This window comes from Arachis hypogaea, chromosome 19 (assembly GCF_003086295.3).
Source record: "Arachis hypogaea cultivar Tifrunner chromosome 19, arahy.Tifrunner.gnm2.J5K5, whole genome shotgun sequence".
Lineage (NCBI taxonomy): Eukaryota > Viridiplantae > Streptophyta > Magnoliopsida > Fabales > Fabaceae > Arachis > Arachis hypogaea.
Window position 1 is genome coordinate 2,009,981 of NC_092054.1, and position 19,429 is coordinate 2,029,409.

The following is a 19,429-nucleotide window of genomic DNA, read 5'->3' on the forward strand; positions in this document are numbered from 1 at the left end:
TGACTTCCTCTGCGCGCGAATTCTGTCAAAGCCAACGACGACGATGACAACAAGCTCTCTGTGCAACAAGCTCTTACGAGGCCAGTGAAAAAGACGACGGACAAGCTCCTATGCGTAGCAAGCTCCTATGCGTAGCAAGCTCCAGCGAGGTAAGCGACGAAGAGGACGAGCAAGCTCCTCAGTGCAGGGATCTCCAACGCCGCCAACAACGAAGATGACGAGGTGGGTCTTTCAAGGTCGTTCCAAAACGTCCGATTTAGTCTCTTCCATGAACAGAGCTCCAACGTGCCTCTGTGTAGGAGGGAGGACAGGAATGTTGGCCGGCGGTTTCGTGAATCATCAACGCCATAGATTATGTTGGTGCATCTCTTCCATTTGAAATCCAATTAACTGCATTCATTTTTAACATTGTCTCCGATTGAAGAATTTTTGTGAAAATCGTATCAATGACTCTCTTCTTCTTTCTCTTTTTTTTTTTTCTTTTTTGTGGGGAGGATCTAGTTTCTTATTGTTTGGATGATAATTTTTTTTCACCTCAAAATTCGTTGCACTGAATCCCATGTTTTTTGTCAATATTGTGTTCTTAAACTTTTTTTTTCTATAATATTACGAATTTCTGCAGGCGATTGAATGCTCCAATTTGAGTACAGAATTTTCGCTTTAGCTGCTTTAGCCACTGCGTGTGCTAGAAGGTTGCTATCCCTAAGAGTCTACATTAGACCATTTTCAGATAAAGCTTTTAAAAGTATCTGAATATCTTAAATAATTGCTTATGCTATGCTAATGAAACTTTTGGATTTGATCACCTGCACCAATTTTTTATTGTTTGATTCAATTAATGTCCTTCTCAATGGTAAATTGTTTACAATGATCAGGGCTGTCATATTGTCATGGCTTCAACTATAATGCTTGAGTTAAGTTTGAATTCTACCTGTAAATCTTGGTAACACCTTTCTTTCTTTGTCTCTAACTACAACAGAAATAATTCCGTTGTTAGATTCCTTCTTGAAGGTAGCATCTACATTTGAGAGACGATGACGAGATAGGGAGCGATAACAATAACTAGCTCCGAAACCTGCTACTTCTGCATAAAGAAGATGTTTAAAATAGGGATAGGGAGGCCAAAAAATCTTTTTTTTAAAGATGTTGGAGATAAGTAGGTCACTTACATAAAGATGTTTAAAATATATTTTTTAAAGAGTTTTTATTTTAACCAATCAAATTGTAACACACATAATTAGTTAAAGAATCACGCTAGGGAACCAATGAGAAATATTGACAATATATACAATGGGCTAGTTATTTAACCCAATAGAGATAAATAATAAAAACTCCTCCACAGATTATCCTAAATTCAAAAATTCTCATTCAGTTATTTCACATCAAATTTCAAATTTCAAATCCCCCAATTTTAAATTTCAAAGTTTTAAAAAATTTAATTAATTATTTCAAAAAAATAACCATCCAAAATCCTAATTTACCATTTCACTTCAATACCCTCTTCTTTTTCAACGGCGATTCGCTGCGGCTTGCCACACGCCACTCACCCTTAATAAAAATAATCATCCACTTAAGAATAAAAATAATCATTCGCATATATAATGAATTGAACATCCAACATATTTTAATTATATATAACTAAACCCAATTCAGTCAAAATAATCATCTCCATAAAAATTAAAATAACCATCCGCATACCTACTAAAATGATCATCTTAAATTGACCATTAAATACAATAAAATATCTCATTTACATTAAGAATAAACATCTCATTTACATGAAAAATAAACATCTACATGCATACATAAAACTTTCGCTGCATACTGTCTCTGAGCATTCCTCTGCATGTCCAGCATCGATCTTCTGATCACTTCTCCGGTGACGCTGCTGTCGCCGCCATCATGCCTGTCGTCGTTTCGTGCCGACCCGCCATCCTCGAACTCGGCGTCTCTATCCTCACTAAAACCTTTCCATTCACTGCGGCTTTCTCAGACTTTGGCGACCCGATCCTGTGGCTCGTCTACCTCGCCTTCTTTGCCAAGCTTGTAGATGAAAAAGTGGTGAAACAGAATTATTATGACGAAGCATTGAAGGTCTTAAAAAAGTGGAGAAATTCATGAACTTTCCTGCTACAAAGTCTTGTTGGTTTAATAATGACGAGTCTAATATTCTTGGTTTCTTGAAAGTAGTTGTTGCTGCTGAAGATAATGAATTATACAAAGATGTGTATGAGAATTGTGATGCTGCAGCTGCCGCTTGGTGTTTATTATTATCTTTTTCTTTTGAGGGTGTCTTCTTCGTTGTTATGATACTACTACTTGTACTTGATGATGATCCTTCTTTCACTACAACTTGCTCCAAGAAACCATCATTCCCGTAACTGAAAATTCAAAAAATGAAATAAATAAACAAAAGAGAGAGAGTAAAGAAAGAGAGGGAGAGTGGCTTCTTACACGGAGGTTGGCTTCTTAAAGGATTCATCAAGCCCGGTCTCGGGAACCGCGTCGCATACGAGTTCGTCTCACTCTTCGAAAGCTCCTTGCTGGGGTTAGGGTACAGCTTGGTCTTCAGCGAAGTGCTTCTTGCGTTGACGACCTGGTCGGTTTCAGTGACACCGATGAGAGAGGGAGAGAGGGGGAGCGAGAGACCGGTTGGAAGTGTTCGTAATTGTTTGGAATCCTTATTTGCTTTATATTTAAAATTGGAAATAATTTTGTAATTAATTAATTTAATTAACATCTAATGTTAATTTCAAAAATACTTCTATTATATACATTGTACACTAATTACATTGGCTCCTCATACTTTCTCTTAGTTAAACCATATTAATTTTGTTCAAGTTAGACCAAATAAATCGGTTCGATTGAAAATTAGATAAACTAAATTTTGAAACCGGTCTGAATTAATATTTTTTATATAAAATAACTACAACCCTGTCCAAAATACCCACATTCAAAATTGCTAATTCCAAGTGTACCCTTTGCCAAATCAAATTAGGGTTCAGTTATCTACTTATCTTATTTGCTCATCTCCTCGGTTTAGGAAACCATCATCTTCTCAGCTAGAGCCGCTACTCCGTCGCCCACGCCAGGACCACCACCTCGTTGCCATGGTAGCCACCGTGAGTTGCCGTCGCACGCTTAAGTTAGTAGCCACTCATCTTCTCCCATCACAGAACGCAGGACTAGTACGCCGAGCACGACATCAGCATCCCTGTTGTAGCGTTTGTAAACTGGGTGAGTCGCCGTTTAGCCAACACAGGACCATCATCTTCTTTTCCACTGTGTTCTCATATTCTCTTTCTCTTCTTTTGCCAATGCAGGACCATCTGAAGATAGGTCCTCTAGCCACCGCCAGGACAACCACCTCCTCGTCATCATTAGCTTGCCACAGTGACCTTGGTTAGTCGCCCTGATCTTAATTTGTGTCGTGATTGCATAATGTATAACTGATTTGTTCATTCAATATTCAATTTTTCATAGATAAGTAGTATTAAATTTTAATCTATGAATTGAAGTCCTGAGATTTTTGTATAATTTATTTACCTTCATAACTTTGAGATGATGGTTATACTGCAATTTGTGGTATTGAAATCATCCCTACTTGTATTTATCTAGCTGTAGAAATCTGCGAATTGAATTACTTTTGCATTGTTTGTGTATTCTATGAATTGAATCTGCGAGACCATCCCTGCTTGTACTACATTTTGTAGTCACGTAGATTTGAGGAGTGGACACTTGTTCTTATTAGGCTAGAAAATTGTAGTCACCTAAATGAACGATTTTCTAGTCTAATAAAAATAAATGTCCAGTCCTCAAATCTACGTGATTACAAAATGTAGTATTTTTGGAATTCTACAAAATGTAGTACAAGCAGGGATGGTCTCGCAGATTCAATTCATAGAATACACAAACAATGCAAAAGTAATTCAATTCGCAGATTTCTACAGCTAGATAAATACCAGCAGGGATGATTTCAATATCACAAATTGCAGTATAACCATCGTCTCAAAGTTATGAAAGTAAAAAAAATTATACAAAAATCTCAGGCTTTCAATTCATAGATTAAAATTTAACACTACTTATCTATGAAAAATTGAATATTGAATGAACAAATCAGTTATACATTATGCAATCACGACACAAATTAAGATCAGGGCGACTAACCAAGGCCACGGTGGCAAGCTAACGATGACGAGGAGGTGGTTGTCTTGGCGGCGGCTAGAGGACCTATCTTCAGATGGTCCTGCATTGGCAAAAGAAGAGAAGATGAGAACACAGTGGAAAAGAAGATGATGGTCCGGTGTTGGCTAAATGACGTCTCACCCAGCTTACAAACGTTACGACAGCGACGCTGATGTCGTGCTTGAAGTACTAGTCCTGCGTTCTGCGATGGGAGAAGATGAGAAGATGAGTGGCTAATAACTTTGTAACACCCTCATTATCAGAACGTCATGCTTCCGGCTGCAGCACTCTGATAAATTGGATATTACGACGACTCTAAACATATTTAATACTAAAATAGGAGCCTATTTAAAACTTAAACCATATATTTTTTTCAAAGCTTACATCCATACATTACAAATTATAATACTCACAAAAAATACATATATATACATATTGTTAATTTCACAAGCATTACATAATCAGAATTATATCTCTCTTATAAAACTTGTAAAGATAAAGACGAGGGAAAAAGTAACTAATACAACACAAATATCGTTTAGAACAGAAATGGAAATAAATAAGCTCTTCCAAACTTTGTCGCATATAACCTGAAAAAGAAAAGACCTGTAAGAGAGTGAGAACATCGTTCTCGCAGGTTCTCAGTAGGGAAGGAAATACCATCAAAGCAAAGACATACTTGCAAATACAATTAGTTTCGTTATAAAAGCAGTTTATCCATGAAATTACCTTTTGGGAAAAACTTTGTATAAAAACTTAATTTGAAAAGTCGTAAAGGAATTCTTTTAGTTTACAAACCAGTAAGGTGAATAGTTTAAAAAAAATGAAAAAATCAAAGTCGTGCATAAAGACTTTCTATCCCTCAATTTACTTGCTCTTTCCTATCCAACTAGTACATAAGTTAAAATAATAAGACAACACCTAGTTCGTTCTACCCCAACCTTCATTACCTCATACCAGAAACCACCCTCATCACGCCTTCACCCAAAAAGTCTCTCAGATAAACATACACATACAAGACAAACAAAGAAATCACAGGTAGGATTTAGGTACAGCAAGTAAAACAAGTAAAACAAATAACAGATAAATGTGGCTAGGCAGTTAGGCAAACCAAAAAAATGCACACTCAATCAAAACATACAAATACATATGATGTATGCCTCTCCTATGGCTGATGAGTCTCATATGTCGATTATCAAGCCAACCCGACAAGTCCGGTTTGCTAAACCATTGGACTGTCCCCCGACACGCATCCCCATGAGCCTATGCATAGCTTTTTCTCATATATATATCAAATCGCTCAATGGGGGTACCATTCCCGGAAATTTATAAGTGCCCGATCACCCTTACGTCGCAGGGTCAATAGAGTATCGAGTCTCAACCTGGAACACGTGGTGGCAAGCCACGGCTCTTTACCCAGAGAAACTCGTATCTCAGATAATTCAAATAAATAAGCCATATGAATATTTCAATCATAATTCATCAACATCCGCATCATTCTTAATCATGTCTCATTCATCACAAATCTTGTCATCAGTAACATAACCATTGTCATCAATCACAATCTTCACCCCCACAACACTATAATTAACCAAAATTATCACCATACATCAATCATACTTAATCATTGTCCTCCCTCAACCTCGAAATCATCATCAGACCTCAACCAAAATTAATTGTCACTAAATCACATCTCAATTTTAAATATAATCTTTAAATAACTTACTAAACTTACCTCTAAATCAATACCACACAGTTTTCATCATATTCCTTAAAATAACCTTCTTCCTCTTAACTCTTATGTTCAATTTCATTAAAAACCTCAAACTCACTTTTCTATTCCCAAACCCTTGAATTTATACTTACTTTACTGTTTTTAAGTCTTTAGTTAATTAATCAAATTTCCTTTCATTATTAAAAATCAAGTGAGTTTAAAACTACAAAGTTAACAAAATCATAAGAATCCGATTATCTTTAATAATATTTAAAAGCATTCAAAATATACTTCCTTTATTAAAGTTACTTAAATCAAAATCATTTTCAAAATCACAACCAAAACTTTCTTCAAATTCTTAGAAAAATTCCGACAACACCTCCCCTAAATACTGGAATTTGCCACCCATCACAGGTCCCCTCTTTTAACCTCAACTCAGTCAAAACCAACTTTTCAAACTAATATTCCCAAATTCATCATTCAAAATCAATAAGAACCAATTTCAATCAAAAGTTCAAAATCAATATATCCAATCATTTTGCCAGAAATTTCAAAGAATAATAAATCGATTCTCAATTCAGCCACAACTTTAATCACATCAAAAAGCTCATTTCAATCACAACATTATATTTCATTTGCATTAATTTACTAAACTTATCAAGTATTCAACTCCAAAATATTTTAACTTTAAAACAATCCCCTACCTCGATTAGCCGAGTTCGCATAAATTTATCGTGATAATTTCCTCTCCTTTTAATTCATGGCAGCAGCTGTGACTCTCACGCAACTGGAACGGCAGTGGCAGCAACCGGAACAGCGACAATATTAGTCTTCACAGCAGTGGCCATGGTTGCAGCAAAATAGAAGATTCAAATTGGATAGGAATTAAAAGCAATTACAACCCTGGGATTCAAGACAAAGTAAGGACTAGAATTGAATTAAAATTAGAACATGAAAACCATAGCAGTGACAAAATAGTAACAGCAGCTTCAGCAGTCCCACGACAACACTAGCGTCAATATTCAACCTAATTGTAACAGAAAATAGGATAATATTAGAGTAAACGTGGAAGTAGAACAAGTTTAAGAAAGCGAAGGACGAAATAGAGGCGGCAAAGATACCTCTATCAGTGACTAACGGCAGCGTAGAGTTCAGTGGTGGTCACGGTGGCATCCGACGACCCCAGCGACGGCAATAGCAGCGATGGTGGCCTTCGTCATCCTCCTTCGCGTTTCCCTCTGTTTTGTTCTGCTTCTCCTGGCGACCCAGTTGACTGCGGGGACAAACCCCAGCCGTGGCACAATTTGCAGCAACGGCGCGGCGGTAGCGGCGAGGCGTGGTGCAGTGGCGGTGGGCGTTCTCTGCGACGACGATGACAGAACTGACTTCTCCCTTCCCGCGCGCATGCTCTCCCGTCGGTCTCTCTCTTTTCGCACACTCTCTTCTGCTTCACCCATGGCTGACGGCGGCGCGGCGAAGACGACGACGGCGACTGGGTGGCGCGACCCACTCCTCCTCGCGGCTCTCTCTCTCTTCGTCATTGACTTGCGATGGCGGCTCGTGGGGGATCGACAGCGACGGCAACTCCCTATAAACGGCGATGCAGCACGGCGGCGAGGAACTGGCGCGGACAGCTTCCCCTTCTCTTCCTCTCCTTCTCCTCGGCGGTCCCCTTCCCCTCTTCCCTTTTTTTTTTTTTTTCTGAAGCTATGGGTGTTGGATTCTGAAGCTGTGGGTGTTAGGTTATTTTGGAAAAAGGGGTATGGCGGCTAGGGTTAGGGAATTAGGGTTAGGGTTGTGTTTTGGGGATTTAGAGTTTTGATTTGGGAATTATGATTTTGTGATAAATTTGAAAATTTTTGGATTAATCTAAAATCTAATTAAATTTCTAAAATTATTTTAAAATATTATTTATCGTATTAAAATATTAATTGATTTGAAATCAAATATTTTAATTGAAATTATAAAGTAATATAATTAATTTTTTTATTTTTAAAAATATTAGTATTAAATTCTGAAATCTCAATTACTTAAACTAAGTTATATAAATTTTTTATTATTTTATATTTGCTAAACTTTATTATTCAAGTATAGAAAATAATTCGATAATTATAAAATCAGATAAAACCTTAAATTACTTTAAACTCAATTAATCAAGATTTGCTTTAATTTGTCTTTAATAAAATAATTTATGAGGTTAAGGTACTTAATGAATAAATAAATCAAAATTAGCTCTTAATAAGATTTTTCTGAAATTTCTGGGTCTTACAAACTTCAGCGTGCGACGGCAACTCACCCAACTCACGGTGGCTACCATGGCAACAACGAGGTGGTGGTCCTGGCGCTGGCGCGGACGATGGAGTAGCGGCTCTAGCTGAGAAGATGATGGTTTCCTAAACCGAGAAGATGAGCAAATGAGATAAGTAGATAAGTGAACCCTAATTTGATTTGGCAAACGGGTACACTTGGAATTAACAATTTTGAATGTGGGCATTTTGGACAGAATTGTAGTCATTTTATATAAAAAATATTAATTCAGACCGGTTTAAAATATAATTTATCTAATTTTCAATCAAACCGATTTATTCGGTCTAATTTGGACAAAATTAATATGGTTTAACTAAGAGAAAGTATAAGAAGCCAATGTAATTAGTGTACAATGTATACAATAGAAGTATTTTTGAAATTAACATTAAATGATAATTAAATTAATTAATTACAAAATTATTTCCAATTTTAAATACAAAGCAACTAAGGATTTCAAATAGTTACGAACACCTCTAACCAGTCTCTCTCTCCCTCTCCATCCTCTCTCATCAGTGCCGCTAAAACCGACGGAATCACCGATGCGAGAAGCGCTTCACTGAAAATCAAACTGTACCCTAACTCCAGTGAGGAGCTTTCGAAGAGTGAGACGAACTCGTATAAGAAGCAGTTCGTGCAACCGGACTTGATGAATCCCTTAAGAAGCCAACCTCTGTGTAAGCCACTCTCCCTCTCTTTCTTTACTCTCTCTCTTTTGTTTATTTATTTCATTTTTTGAATTTTCAGTTACGGGAACGATTGTTTCTTGGAGCAAGTTGTGGTGAAAGAAAGATCATCATCATCAAGTACAAATAGTAGTATCATAACAACGAAGAAGACACCCTCAAAAGAAAAAGATAATAATAAACACCAAGCGGCAGCAGCAGCATCACAATTCTCATACACATATTTGTATAATTCATCATCGTCAGCAGCAACAACTACTTTCAAGAAACCAAGAATATCAGACTCGCCATTATTAAACCAACAAGACTTTGTAGCAGGAAAGTTCATGAATTTCTCCACTTTTTTAAGACCTTCAATGCTTCGTCAGAATAATTATGTTTCACCACTTTTTCATCTACAAGCTTGGCGAAGAAGAAGGCGAGACAGACGAGTAACGATATCGGGTCTCCAAAGTCTGAGAACGCCGCAGCGAATGAAAGGGTTTTAGTGAGGATTGAGACGCCGAGTCCAAGGATGGTGGGTCGGCACGAAACGACGACAGGCATGATGGCGGCGACAGCAGCGTCATCGAAGAAGCGATCAGAAGATCGATGCTGGACGCGCAGAGGGATGCTGGGGCACAGTATGCAGCGGAGCAAAAGTTTTATGTATGCATGTAGATGTTTATTTTTCATGTAAATGAGATGTTTATTCTTAATGTAAATGGGATATTTTATTGTATTTAAAGGTCAATTTAAGATGGTCATTTTAGTAGGTATGCGGATGATCATTTTAATTTTTATCTAGATGATTATTTTGACTGGATTGGGTTAGTTGTATATAATTAAAATATGTTGGATGTTCAATTCATTAGATATGCGGATGATTATTTTTATTCTTAAGTGGATGGTTATTTTTCTTAAGGGTGAGTGGCGTGTGGCAAGCTAAGCAGCGAATCACTGGTTGAAAAAGAAGAGGGTATTGGAATGAAATGTTTTGGTAAATTAGGATTTTGGATGGTTATTTTTTTGAAATAATTAATTAATTTTTTTAAAACTTTAAAATTTAAAATTAGGGGATTTAAAATTTGAAATTTGAAATTTGATGTGAAATAACTCAATGAAAGTTTTTGAATTTAGGATAATCTATGGAGGAGTTTTTATTATTTATCTCTATTGGGTTAAATAACCAGCCCATTGTATATATTGTCAAGATTTCTCATTAGCTCCCTAGTGGGATTCACTAACTAATTATGTGTGTTACAATTTGATTGGTTAAAATAAAAAAAAATTTAAAAAAAATATTTTAAACATCTTTATGTAAGTGACATATCTATCTCCAACAGCTTTAAAAAAAAATATTTTTTGGCCACTTGCATAAAGATTTTTTGGCCTCCTTATCCCTATTTTAAACATATTCTTTATGCAGAAGTAGCAGATTCCGGAGCTGGTCGTTGTCATCGCTCCCTATCTCGTCATCGTCTCTTAAATGTAGATGCTACCTTCAAGAAGGAATCTAACAACAGAATTATTTCTATTGTAGTTAGAAACAAAGAAAGGAAGGTGTTACTAAGATTTACAGGTAAAATTCAAACTTAACTCAAGCATTATAGTTGAAGTCATGACAATATGACAGGTCCTTATCATTGTAAACAATTTATAATTGAGAAGGACATTAATTGAATCAAACAATAAAAAATTGGTGCAGATGATCAAATCCAAAAGTTCCATTGGCATAGCATCAACATTTATTCAAGATATTCACATATTTTTGGAAGCTTTAACTGAAAAGGGTCTGATGTAGACTCTTAGGGATAGCAACCTTCTAGCACACGTAGTGGCTAAAACAGTAAAAGCGAAAATTTTGTACTCAAATTGGAGCCTTCAATTGTCTACAAAAATTCGTAATATTATAGAAAAAAAAAGTTTGAGAACACAATAATGAGAAAAAACATGGGATTCAGTGCAACGAATTTTGAGATGAAAAAAAAATTATCATCCAAACAATAAGATACTAGATCCTCCACACAAAAAAGAAAAAAAAAAGAGAAAGAAAAAGAGAGCCATTGATACGATTTTCACAAAAATTCTTCAATGGGAAACAATATTAAAAATGAATGCAGTTAATTGGATTTCAAACGGAATAGATGCACCAACATAATCTATGGCGTTGATGATTCACGGAATCGCGGCCAACATTCCTGTCCTCCCTCCTACACAGAGGCACGTCGGAGCTCTGTTCATGGAAGAGACCAAATCGGACGTTTTGGAACGACCTTGAAAGACCCACCTCGTCATCTTCGTTGTTGGCGGCGTCGGAGATCCCTGCACTGAGGAGCTTGCTCGTCCTCTTCGTCGCTTACCTCGCCGGAGCTTGCCACGCATCGGAGCTTGCCCGTCGTCTTTTTCACTGGCCTCGTCAGAGCTTGTTGCGCTGAGAGCTTGTTGTCGTCGTCGTTGGCTTTGACGGAATTCGCGCATAGAGGAAGTCATCCACAACAACTAGAAAGCATAATTCATGACTATGGAGGCTATTCACATTAACGACGGCCATGAAGGACATGTCTAACGCAACATTAGTTTAGGAAGTGGGTCGGGTGGTTCTTGGAGTCGGATTTGGGTTGTTGGGTATAACCCAAGTCCAAAAAAATGTTAAATAACAAAAAAAAAATGTTAAATGTTAATACAACTAATTTGGCTTAGTCGAGTAGTCAGCTCACTCGTTTGTTTAAACAAATGTCGGAAGTTCGAATCTTGTCTTGTGTATGCAACAACTCATTAGCCAGCGGCATAATTTTATTAAATGGAGCTTACATCGCAACGAATTAGTTATTAGGCTATCTGAAATACTAAAAAAAAAAAAAAAAGAAAAATGTTAATAAGCATTCTAGTAATTTAATGGATAGATTGTAAAACAAAAATTTCTCCCTTTTTCTTTGTTAACATTATAAAAATTTTTTTCAAAGACTAATTTCAAAAATACTAATTTTTTTTATAACTTTTTAAAACAAAAAATTACTAAAACATTATCTAACTTTTATCCTATCCCTTAGGCCTTAATATTGATGTAAGATCTAAGAGTTCACTCCCATGTAAGCTCATAAGAAGAGAAGTTTCTTAAAATATTATCTAACCTTATATATATAATCGCATTGAATTTGGACAATTTTATAATTAAGTTCGTATTTAAATTAAAATCTCGAATTAGATTGTATATCAGCTTTTATTTTTTATAACATATTCAATCTGTTGCGATGCACAATCTGTTTCGATACATCCATTTATTTTTCGACTGAATCTTCATATTTGTTGTTTTTTTTATATAAAAAATTGACTTTTTCTGCTTATATTTGAATCATTCAATAAAAAAGACCTTAAAAAAAAAGCAACACATACGAATCCTAACTCATAGAATAATTTCTAAAAGAATAAGAGTGGATAATTATTTTTAACTATAAAAAATTTAGACGCTGATAAAATTAATTATAAAATCTAAACTAACGTTATATTAATAAAAAAATAAATTTTATCAGAAAAAAAAATATTCAATAGTTAATTTTTGTTAATTTTATTAAAAAATTACTTAAAATTATCAAATTAATCCTATTATCATGATCAACCTTTGAAATTCCCAATCCAATTGCAATAACAACGATCAAAAGTTCAACATCACCACTAAACTTCCATAATCTTCTTCAACCTATTTTTATTTATAACATTCTTCTTTGTACAATTTAATACATCTAGAGAAAAAATAGGAGAGTTTTAAATTATTAATATATATATATATATATATATATATATATATATATATATATGCTAATAATTTTGAGATATTATTTATATGAGGTTGGTTAATATATGTTCTAAGAGTACAAGATAAAATTATTAATCAAAAAAGTTTTTTTTTTAATGTAAGAATGTTTCTAATGTATTTATTGTGCATTCATTAAGATAAAAAAAATTAAAATTTTTTAAATGATTGAAGGTGCATTATAATAGTGAGTATTAATTATTATCTATTAGGCTCGTTTATTTTTGTAGACAAGAAATAACATGATACTAAGACAAAGATACTAAAAATTATTTTTTGTGTATTGTATTTGGATACAATGGATAAGACACTAATATAATGTCTAGTATTATGTTTAGATAAATATAAACAAGACTAAAATATAATATAAAATTACTAAAATAGATCTATCTAATAAAATGGATAGAATTTTTTTCACTAGATAATAAAAATGGATAACGTGAGAATAATGAAAAATAACTATAAAAAAAAAGGGAAAAAATTTCATTAAAAATTCCGTGTCCACCTTTCTATTTCCGTGTTTATCAGTGTCTTTCGTGGACACAAAAATAAAAAAAGCGTCTCAAAAATATTGTATTCAGTGTTCATATCTCTCTATCCAAACACGTTTTATATATGTATTGTTCATGTTTTTGTGTTCTGTCCACAAAAACAAACACACCCTTAAATATTAGGTAGATGTTAGGTAAAAATAAAAAATGATGAAAAAAATAATAAAAATGCTCTTTAATAGATAATTAGATACTTTTTTAAAAGAATGTGTTATTTTATTTTTATTATTATTTTTTACATAGATTATAAAGCCCTCTTTATTTTTCCTCTATAAAAATCATATTATCACAGTATTGTCTTTAAAATTAAGCCTTAGTTTTCAATTGCTGCTTGGTATGTGGTCCCCATTAGACATTTGGTAGTTCAAATCCAAAATTCCAGGTTGTCTCTTTAATTCCTATTTATGATATTCCAATTAAACACCCTAAAAAAAAGGGGGGAAAAAAAAGAAGAAGCAAAATATAAAACAAGATATATTTTGAACTTTTAGACTAATATTTTATTGTATTTTAACTATGTTTGTTTGTAATGTTAGTGTGTTAGCTAGATTAGTTGGCTGATTAGCTATAATCAATCTTAGTTGTAGTAGTTAGTACAGTTTCACTAATATATATATATATATATATATATATATATATATATATATATATATATATATATATATATATATATATATAATATTTGATACATTTAGCAAAATATATAAATAAAATTAATTATTCTTTTCTCGCTTATAAGAATAAGTTTATTTGATACATTTAGCAAAATATATAAATAAAATTAATTATTATTTTCTCGCTTATAAGAATAAGTTTAGTATTTTGATTGGAAACATGAGTTTATTATTTTAGAATTATGTTATTTTGCTAAGTTAACTCTTAGAGTTAAATGTTATATAAATAAACAGTTTCCTTTTTTTTTGGTGACTAAACAGTTTTCATTTAAATATTAGTAATTTATCTTACAGAATAATGTTTCCCCCCTCATATATTAAGAGAAAAACATAATATTTCAATGTCTCCTCGATCAATTACCATACCTAAATGTTTTTATTGAATTTAACATATAATCAAGAGAAAAGGACAAATCCGTCCCTGACCTTTTTTTAGAAGACATTTTCGTCCTTGATGATTGCAAAATACAATGATGTCCCTGACCCTTCAAATTTTTGGACAAATCTATCCCCCCGTTAATCTCAGCCCGTTAGCCTCGCCGGAAAGTGCTGAGTTGGCTGCCGTGGCTCTGACGTGGATGTAATGGGGGGACACGTTGGCATGACTTTCTGAAAATGAGACAGATTAGTCCCCAGCCCCCTTAAACGACGCCGTTTCTCCCCCACCCCCAATCCTTCAAAATCTTGAACCCTATTTCCTCGTCTGCACAGAAAGGGCGAAGGTGGTGAACGAAGAAAGGGAGCATGGCATCGGATGGGTATCATCTTGCTCCCGAAGGAGTGGAGGTGTAGGAAGAGAAGAGCAATTCGCGGAAGGTTCTGGTCGTAAGGGGAAGGATGGCAAAGATGGGGTGTCACCGAAGTGCTTCTGTGGAGAACATGCCACCATGTTCATGTCGAAGACGAGTAGCAACCCTAACAGATTATTTCTCGGATGTCCGTTTTATAAGGTATGTATAACTGTGGGAATCTGTTAGTGTTAGGGTTTTGGGTAACCCAGGTTTTCATGGTGATATGTGTGGAATGAATATGTGCAGGTGAGACAACCCCATTGCAAGTTTTTTTTGTGGTTAGATGAGCACATTGGAAGGCTTGGGTTGAGTGATTCAAGGTTCCAGGCAGAGAAGGAATTAGGCGACGTTGAAGAGGATGAATGGAAGCATGACATGGAGAAAAAGATCATTTGTTTAGAGAAGAGGATTGTAGCTTTAGAATCCAAAAAAAATCCAGTTAGATGGTGTATGTATGTGATTATAATTGTCCTGATTGCTGGTATTGTACGTTGTAAGAACTGAGTGATGGTTGAATATGATAAATTTTGTTACGTGTTGCCTGGAAAAATTTGAACATATTCTTTCTAGAAATGTATGAATCTTGTACCCTGTATATTGCAATGTAATGCAGAAAATGAAAGCTGGCAATAACACAGGTAATTACAAACTGAGTAACTGCATTAAACCTTTGAACCCAAACATTGTTCATTGTAACTGAGAATCCAAAAAAAAAAGGACGACTACTTGGCTAGTATTGTCTGCACATGTATGGCATGTAGCCAGTGACAAGTTTTTACTTAACCAGAAACATGTAACCAAAAAAACTGGCTAATACCCAACAAAAAGAGAGTTATATCTGGGTAAAACAAAAAACGTTTACAGCAGGACATATTTCCCACAAAATAACATAAGACATGAGTTGCTTCATTCGTTGGACTCCTTCAACGCTGAGACAGTTGGTTTATCTGCTTGTGGGGGTGGGAGCTGCTGAGGCTGTGCAGCTGCCTGCGTGCTAGATGGGGCTAGGTGAGTTGTGTCTTGGTGCTGTGTGCTAGAAGGTGGTGGCCCTTGAGCAAGTGGAGTAGGTGGCCTGAAAATCTTCTGTTTTGGTCTGAACTTTGGCTGTTTATGGCGAGCTGTGCTGGTGACCATGGATGGAGCATTTCCTGGGGGCATGAAGGGCTGGTTTAAATTTGGGGTGGATGGCCTGGCACTGGAACCCGTTGGGGCAGGTGGTCCTAATACAATTGTTGATCTTGTAACTTTTGCTGGAGCAGGGGCAACAGTCGTCGCAGTTGGAACCTGCCATATAAGATGCCAACATAATCAAGCAGTATGTACTTAGAGCATATTCTAAGCAGCTTATAAAGTGCAAAAAGTTAAACAGTTACAGTAGGTTGTTGCTGCTGTGGTGTTGCGCTGGGTGGTTGGCTGTGTGAATGATCCTGGATATGAAGGGTAAATTAGTTGACAATTTAATGTTAGGACATATAAGTCCCTCAGGAATCATATACTAATACAAATCAATCCTTCAAGATTTAGTTACTAAGACATACAAATCCCTGAGGTTTAAAGTACTAAGACATTTTAAAGTCTGAACTACAATCACTAGGGACACAGTAGTTGCTGGATCTTATAAGCAAATATACCATTATTAACCAAATGATTTTACCTCTGGTTGTGGAGCAGACTGTGACAAAGGAAGACATACAAGTGTTTGGGATGTGCTCTCTTTCTTCTTCTTAGGCTTTTTGGTCTTCAGTTTCCAATTCGGGTTCGATGGTGCTCCTTTGCAAGTTTTGTAATTATGGCCCTTCTCACCACACTTGCTGCATGACACAGAGAACGACTTCTTCAGCTTACCCCCTTGCATCATTGGTTCTGCAGGGTCTTTCTGCCGATTATGCACCTTTGGGCGCCCAATCCCTCTTTTGCTGATTGGTGGGTCTGGCTGTGTGAACTCAGTTCTGGCCCAGAACTCTGAACTTGGCACTGGTTGAATGCAATGTGCATAAGTCCTCCTTATTGACTCCATACACAGCCAAGGGTGCACGTAGTCTTGTGGCTGGTCCCGTCTCTTCCTAATGGCAGCAAGTGCATGTATGCAAGGCATGCCTGAGTTGACAAGGGAAACAGTTTAAAAAATGTGCAACATAACAAAAGAATCTAACAATAATTCATACTGAACAGATCCATAGGTTACCAGTAAGTTGCCATTTGTTGCACGAGCAAGTGTATTTAATTAGATCCACATCAACCTTGCTTGCCTTCCGGCTCACCTCAAACCTTTTTCGCTCGTTGTCACCAACCCATTCGGCCATCCACTTAGTACTCAGACTGAGTAACCTCTCCATCCTCTTCTGCTGTACTGGTGCTAGCTTTCCAGTGTGGTTATCAAGGACCCGTTTGTGATTCACCATCCTCCTCATGAGATAACATCTGATTTCTTCACACATGGTGAGGATGGGCTTCGTACGGTAAGTAACTATTTTTGCATTGAAAACCTCACACATATTATTTGTGAGGTTATCAACCTTTGGGGCATGAGAGAAATATGCCTTAACCCAACTTTCTGGTGGAAACCTGCTGAGATATTCCCAAGCCCCATGGTTAACTTGCTTCAGCTTATCCATACATTCCTTGAATTCTGCAATGGTTGTGCATCTAGCACACTCCCACACAACCTCCCTAATGTACAAGTCTTTGAAGCGATTGATAAAATTTTTTCACATGTGCATCACACAATTGCAGAGTTTTGCATGTGGCGTAACCTCCTTTAGCGCAGGCAATAAACCCTGCACCATAAGAGGGACATTAAGGAATGTTAGTTGAAATTAAACAGTAGATATTTGAAACTAAACTAATTGACTAATCATAATTAAAGCTTACTTTTTGTTGGTCTGATATGAAGGTCCACCCATGGCTGGCACTGTCACCAATGTCTTCCTGGAGATTAGTCAGGAACCATTTCCAAGCATCTTTGGTCTCACCCCTAACAACTCCATATGCAACAACGTAGAACTGATTATTGGCATCTTGGGCAACTGCTGCTAGAAGCCAGCCCATGTAGTAGGTCTTCAAGAAACACCCATTAAGGTGCAACAAAGGTCTGCACCCATCCTTGAACCCTTTCTTGCAGGCGTCCAAGCAGATGTATAGCTTATCAAATACGGGAGGTGATTCTGGAACTAGCATAAGCTCCAACCTGGCCGTCGAACCTGGATTGCTCAACAGAATCTGCTCACAATAGTCTCTGCTCCGTTTGTATTGGTCCCTCTCATTGCTCATGATCTTCTCCCTGGCCTCAACCACTGCTCTGTACACCATCTTAGGGTGGGGACATAATGAAAAATCCTCTCTCAGAAAATCAGTAGCCTCCTTCGTGTTCATGTGGGGTTGGGTTGCCATCCTCTTTTCAATCTTCTTGCTCAGCCAATGCTGGTCAGCTGCATTGCTCCCTAAATCCCTTGCACAAGTATGTTCTTGCACATATGTCTTTACTTGATAGCACTGCAGGGTTTTGTTATAGGACAAATGAACCAGGAATGGACACTCCTCATCCTTGCAACCCACCCTTACCCTCTCCTTGTCATTCTTTATCCACTTCAGCTCCCTCCCTTCAGCTATGAAGGAATCCTTCACCACCTCCTTAAACCTTTCAACAATAGCGAATCTGGTTCCCAACTCAAACCTCCCCTCACCGTGAGCATAGTCATCATCGAATTCAGGAAATTTCCTGCTGCTACCTTCATCATCAGATGAAATGGGTGTATGCAACTCCTCGGATTCATACTCAAATACGATTTCTTCCATTTCTGATGACAACTCACTAATGTAGAAACCCCCAACCCCTGCATTGTTCGGCTCAACACCAGGATTACCACTGCCTCCTCCTTCATCATTCGGCCGAGCAGCCCCTGACCACCAGCCTTAACCCCTGAACTATTTTCTCCCCTAACATTCACCCTAGCCCTTTTATGAACCTTCCTCTGTTCAACCTTAGCCTTTCCCTTTGACCCTTGCCCCCTTGCAGCTGGCTTCTTGGGGGTGACAATCTTTTTTCTACCCTGTGTTGGTCTTTTTCTCTTGCAACTGGCTTCTTTTTCACTCTCAGAACTAGAGGTCTCCACTCCAGCTGGTGGAGGTTTGTACAGCACATCCTCCGTGCTTTCATACCCGTCATCCGATGAAGAGGATGTCTTCAGTTCCTCTAATATCTCATCCACATCCACCTCCACATCGGCTGCCCCATCAGCATCCCTTCCAGCATCCTCAACAACCTCAGGAACATCTACTCCATGATCAAAGTATATATGAAATTCAGCAAAGTTTTGGTTCTTCGATATGTTTTCTCGCATTGCATTTATCCCAGCATCCCCAGTTAGCTTGTTCAATCCCGACTCAATGTCGCTACTTGTGGGATCATACCAGTATACTTCCTTGTATGACTGGTATCCCAAACCCTTGAACAACGTAACAAGGTCTCCAAAGTTCACAAAGTCCAGGTCCATCTCAGGGAACCTCTCTTCCTTCCCATTTTCATAAACCAGGACTCCATCAATCCCTCTGACAAACTTCCCTCCATGGTGAAAAACCGGCACCACAAAAACGTCTACCATCTGAAATTAACCAATGATCAACAACGTCTCAGTCCATAAACACTTACCAAAATTTTGAACGAAACCCTACTGATCATACACACAACGTTTTCAAAACAAACAAACCACTACATTATACCCCTATTTCCCA

At 36.6% G+C, this 19,429-nt stretch overlaps 2 long non-coding RNA genes across 3 annotated transcripts; both read right to left on the bottom strand.

Annotated features, from left to right (window-relative positions):
• Window positions 1-1,698: 1,698 nt before the first annotated feature.
• Window positions 1,699-3,282, bottom strand: LOC140181794 (uncharacterized). Its single transcript, XR_011877169.1, has 2 exons — window positions 2,455-3,282; window positions 1,699-2,381 (listed from the first exon to the last, which is right to left on the bottom strand). It is a non-coding gene; the product is annotated as an uncharacterized lncRNA (long non-coding RNA).
• Window positions 3,283-4,591: 1,309 nt separating this feature from the next.
• Window positions 4,592-7,706, bottom strand: LOC140181793 (uncharacterized). 2 transcript variants are annotated; one of them, XR_011877168.1, is made up of 3 exons: window positions 7,021-7,706; window positions 6,604-6,926; window positions 4,592-4,775 (listed from the first exon to the last, which is right to left on the bottom strand). It is a non-coding gene; the product is annotated as an uncharacterized lncRNA (long non-coding RNA). The 2 variants fall into 2 exon arrangements; XR_011877167.1 differs by having other exon boundaries at window positions 4,592-4,791; window positions 7,021-7,684.
• Window positions 7,707-19,429: the final 11,723 nt, after the last annotated feature.